Here is a 6,000-nt window from a genome sequence, read left to right on the forward strand (position 1 = left end):
TAAATTTTTTATTTTGATTTGAAAAAATGCAAAACTAAAATTTAATATAATTTATTTTTAAAAGGGTGCTTTTCTCAGTAAGTGACCTTTTTATTTATTATTATTATTATTATTTTTTTCCAAGTAACGTTTTATAAGCTAAATTAAGATAAGGGAAGATAGATTTTTTATTTTTATTTTATTGATTGAACTATGTTATCCAAATTTTAGGAGCAAAAGACGATCCCCCTACCTCTAATATTCTTCCACCATCTTTAGCTGATTCCATTGAATCTCTATTTGTTAAGCATTTCCTTACAAAATACAAAAAGTACAATCTTTAAAGAGTGAAATGTGCTGAAGAAGTTACTGGAAAATGCCTACATCTTAAGGAAATGCCAACAGAAAATTTTTCACACGGAGAGATAACAAAAAAGTTTAGAAAGGGGAAAATATGTAACGAAACACAGAGCAAAACAATATCGATAATAAGAAGAAAATTACTATTATTCTTAATCAAAAGACAATAAATTTATTATTTATTACAACAACCATGCAAATTAGAGTTTTGTAAGAGACTACATTTGGCTAGACTCCTTGATCTATCACCTTTTCAAATAGAGAAAGTAACTCTTCCCAATCACCCATGTTGCAGTGTGTACTAATGATTGGAATTAAGTAGCGTGTGGGGAGAAGACAAAATGGCGGCAACCCCAGCCACTTAACACTGACCAAGTTGGGAAGGAAAAGAAGCCACCACCTTGATTGCCATATTACAATATTGCAGAATGAACGCAAAACTAACAGCAACCAACTTCCTGGAAAGAGCCCTTATATCATGTAACAAGCCCCGCACGAGAGCATAAACGAGCGACTTACCATGTAGAGCATCAATTAGCACTTTAGCATCGGATTCTACTATAACTTTCCTCCACCCATGTCGAGTCACCACCTCCAAAGCTCTTCTAATAGCCTACACTTCAGACATGGCACTACAATCACATGGACTGAGCCCCTGACAACCCCTCGCCTTGAACCAACCATGGTTATCTCGAAACACCTACCCAAAAGTGCAACCTGATTGAACCGAGGACAACCACCATCACAATTGGCCTTCGCAACTCCATGCCCAGGCCGTTGCCAAGAAGGTAAGGGAGGTGTCTTCAACTCCAGACAGCAAGTAGCGGAAAATAAAGTATGTCGTTATGCAGTATAGTTGAATTGGTTTTATTTGGATTGCATCCTGACTAGACAGGCAGCATAATCCCTAAAATTAGGATATCAAAATCCATCTAACATGTTCCATGAAATTAAGGAATCCAATAACATCAATTAGAAGTTTAATGGCATATGACCGCTATGTACAATTTAAATTTCATACCATGTAAAGAGATTCAGCATGAAATAATTCACATTAGAGGAGTCAAAAGCTTATTATGCAGATGCAACATGCCTTCTACAACGGAAACCTTTCAAAGATTTTTGTGTCTCTATATCAGGCCTCAATCCTTTTTGGATCATTTCTTTAGCAAGCCTCAAAGCTTCACCCATTCTTTTATCTTGCACATAACCATTCACCAAGGCATTATAGCAAGAAGCAATATCAGGCACATGACCCAGAGCCACCAAGAAATTAAAGACCTTCTTTGCCTTATCCATCCTGCCAAGCAAACAATATTCATTAACCAACATACTGCAAGATATTGTGCTAAGCTCCATACCATACTTAATTTTTGCCTCAAATACTTTGCGAGCCTCCTCTGTCATCCTTACTTGGCAGAGAGCATCCAAAAGTGTTCTCTACGTTATGGCATCAGGTAAGATCCCTCGACCTACCATTTCATCAAACAACCTTGTGGCTTCTACCGATTGAGCTGTATGGCACATGCCATGTATTAAACAGTTGTAAGTGACAACGTCAGGTTTTTTAGACCTCCATCAGCCATTAGCTCTAGCATGGTCCTTCGGTTCTTGCAAAGATATTTTATAACAATGTTAAGGGTTACAACACCTGGTGGGATTCTTTCACCCATCATTTTATTCAACAACTTTGTGGCTTCTCTCCATTGGCCAGACTGGCACAATCCATTAATTAAGGAGTTGTAAGTCACAAGATTAGGCATTTGACCTCTACGGGTCATTTTCCCTTCCTTGCACAAAGCATCCAACACAGCGTTGAATGTTACAATATCAGGCAAGGAACCACAATCAATCATGTTTTGAAATAACTGTGCGGCTTTTTCCCATTTGCAACACTTGCATGAAGCAGAAACTAACGAATTGAAAATGAAAACATTAGGATTTATGCCTTTCCCAGTCATGTCCTCGAACAGAGCAAGCGCTTCTTGAATTCTTTCTTCTTTGCAAAGAGCACTGATTAGTACACCGTAGGTATATACATCTGGTGGAATTCCACTGTCAACCATGCAAATCAAGAAGCTCTTGGCTTTTTCCCACTTGCCTGATTGGCACAATCCATAAATTAGAGTATTGTAGGTGACAACATCTGGGTATTCTTTCTCTTCAATTTTCCGGAACAACTCCACTGCCTCAGACAGGGCGCTATTCTTGCAAAGCCCTTGAAGCAAAGCATTCAGGGAATAAGCATCAGGCTCAAGACCATATTTAAAGGTAAGTGCTAAGACAGAGAAACCCAAGTCCACCCTGTTCAGACGGCACAAGCAATTCATGAAAATATTCATTGCAGTGACATCAGGTTGGAATTGACAACCCATCAACTGTTTATACATAGATACTAGGGCAGAATATTGCTTCATCTTGTAAAGTGCCCCAAACAAACATTTAAAAGTCCAATTAGAGGGAATGGGTTTCGTTTGAATCATGGAATTGAAGTAACCCAATGCTTCCTCTGACTCAAGTGTTCCAGATTTGCATCGTGTTTGAATCAGAGTCTCCATATCACTAACATTATTGTGGGAACATATATTTTCGTCTCTAATCAGGGCACGCCACGTGGAAAAGAAAATTATCTCTTAAATTAATTAATTAAACCAGTTTATCTGGCTAGTTAATTAATTGGGATAAATATCTTAATTAATATGATATTATCTTTATTTAAAGAGATAATATCATTAATTCAGATATTATCCTAATAAAGAGAAGATAATATCATTTAATTCAGATATTATCTTCTTAAAAAGAGATAATATCATTAATTCAGATATTATCAAGTCCGACTCGATCCCTACGAACTTGGGTAGAGAATAACTCAGCATATTCTCTACGAAACCCTAGTCCCGAGGCTCCTATATATACACAACCTCATTCATCATTCAAGGTACTTCAAAAAACCTACTCCTAGTACTCAAGAAAAATACCCGAAGCTCTCTCTCCCTCTCCACTCTCCATATTTTCTCTACACGGCTCCTGCCACCCGGTTTATACTATACATACAACTCTGTACCCTTAACTTAGCTATTATTTTCCTACAAACCCTCAAATTGGGCCTTTGGCCAACACCCCCGGGTTTGGTCTATTTACTCCAATCTTTTTTACAGGAATCGAGGAAGAGATAGAAGGAAGATCGAAGGTTGAATGATCTAGAAGATAATATTCTCCCGCGAGATTATTTGAACAAACAATTATTATCAGCATCAGAATGAAATTCACTTCTTTTCAGCATAAAGATAAAGGAACGATTACCTGGTCGTGCGCTTGTGGTTAGCATCCTCATCTTCATCCTTATCTTTGTCAATCTCAGTTCAATATGGCATGGACATCTGAGCTCGTGCGAGGGACATTTTCCCGAGGCTTTTCTTTGGTGAGCAAACCCTAAAATTAACCGATTACATGACCCTAACACACCAGCTCGCTTTTCGTGGCCCAACCATCACCATTTTAGTCACACCCAAAAACCTCCACTATCTCAACCCCATTCTCTACACACCCAACTTCAATCCAAACCCTAGTCATCCCTTTTCCACCTGATCAGCCTTCCATTCCCAAGAATTCCCAAAACGTCCCCATACGATCTGCTCCTGATATTGCAAACCCATTGGGCAAACTAACGACCCCGTTTTGGAGTGGTTCAAAACCTACCCTTTTCCTCCTCCCACAGTTGTCATTTCCAACTTCTTTCTTGGGCCTTGGACAAAGCAATTGGCCCAACAGCTCGGGATCTGACGTCGTATTAACGCTCAGACTATAATGAGGGGTAACTTATAAGGGGTAACTTATAAGGGGTTCCCTTTATAGCCATTAGATGAATCCAAGGGCTGGGGAGAATTGAGATAAAGTTTCACAATTGGGTAGGTGGGCAACCCAAACCCGAATTGAATATCCAACACGTCCAAAGTGAAGAAGAAGAGGGAAACCCGTCCGAAAAAGAAGCAGAAGAAGCAAGTTCGAAGTCTGTCCTGAAAAAACTCTCTCTCTCTAAAACCCAGAGGTCTGAGAAACCCAATGAAGGCAACGGCTAACGACAGTTGAAGGCAACGATTGGCCACTCACGTTCTCCGGACCTTGCAAAAGTAGTTATTTTGAGTAGAAGGGGAAAAGTGTGGATTCCAAATCAGTGAAGGGGCGAAGCAGTGGAAGGGGAAAGAGAGAAGCTGTATTCGTTGGAAGTGGTAGGTTCCATTTGTGGAGCAAAGAAACAGAAACACCCCACACAGACGGCTTTCAATAACCAGCATTTGGTGAGTAATTTATGGAATTTGAGTTTAGGGTTAGAGTAATGGTTTTCCCCAATTTGTACCATAAATTTTGTTAGATTTGGCATCTCTTCATTGTGCTTCAGTTGCATGTTAATTTTTGCTTGGGTATATGTTAAAAAAAGAATGAAAATCAAGTCAATAACAAGTGAATAACATGTCAATAATGATCTGAATAAGATAATGGTGTTGAATTGGAGGAGGCCTTCAAAACCTTCCACATTTGAAGCAGTGCATAGTGCAGATTATCTCTCTGGCGCTATAATATGTATATATATATATTTTCAAATAAATATGATTTCCTTTGTTACTAAATTTGCCTGAGAAACATGAGAAAAGATAATAATAAACTCATGAATAGAAGTGCAAAGCATTTGATGAGTAATTTATGGAATTTGAGTTTAGGGTTAGAGTGATGGTTTTCCCAAATTTGTACCATCAATGTTGTTGGATTTGGCATCTCTTCTTTGTGCTTGAATTGCATGTTAATTGTTGCTTGGGTATATGTTAAAAAACGAATGAAAATAAAGTCAATCACATGTCAATAACATGTCAATAACATGTCAGTAATGATATGAATAAGATAATGGTGTTGAATTGGAGGAGGACCTCAAAAACTTCCACATTTGAAGCAGTGCAGAGTGCAGAGTACCTCTCTGGCGCTAGAATTTATATATTTTTTGAAATAAATATTATTTCATTTGTTACTAAATTTGCCTATGATAAATGAGAACAGATAATAATAAACTCATGAATAAAAGTGCAAAGCATTTGAAATAAAGGTTGATCTATGACGATTGTGGATGACTGAAGAAAAAGCTAGAAAGAAAGATGAAATCTGACAATTGCTTAGCAAGCAGATAGCAGGGTAGATGCTTTGCTTTGCTTCCTTCCACTATATTTCTTATTTATTTATTTTGTGTTGTGTATGAGATGACAATAATTGTCATGTGTGTGAAGTGCAGAACTTGCCTAGATTGCACTCACACGAGTATGGATCCATAAATAAAACAGGTGAAATTGTTTTTAATTCACATAAGCATTGCATTAACATGTATTTGCACAAAATGTGTCACATTGCGTTGATGATGTTAAAGCCTGTGATCAGTAATCCCTATGCTCATGTACTTTGTAAAATTTGTAATGTGCCTGGTTGACTAGTTGTGATTGTGCAAATACATGGTAGTATATGTGTTCACGTTATTTGACATTGTATTTGAGGAAATGGGATCCAACGTGGAGCTGGTATGGCCAGAGGCAGAGGCATATTCGTCACGGATGAACAACTGCTCACATGCAAATTCATCTCTAGCTGCAAATTCATCTCTAGCTGCAATTCGAGCGAAGT

The 6,000-nt window shown here is 38.1% G+C and overlaps 1 pseudogene; it reads right to left on the minus strand.

The window, feature by feature from the left end:
* Window positions 1-1,339: 1,339 nt before the first annotated feature.
* LOC117614502 lies at window positions 1,340-2,897 on the minus strand (annotated as a pseudogene).
* Window positions 2,898-6,000: the final 3,103 nt, after the last annotated feature.

The sequence above is a fragment of the Prunus dulcis genome, chromosome 1 (genome assembly GCF_902201215.1).
Source record: "Prunus dulcis chromosome 1, ALMONDv2, whole genome shotgun sequence".
In the NCBI taxonomy this organism is placed as follows: domain Eukaryota; kingdom Viridiplantae; phylum Streptophyta; class Magnoliopsida; order Rosales; family Rosaceae; genus Prunus; species Prunus dulcis.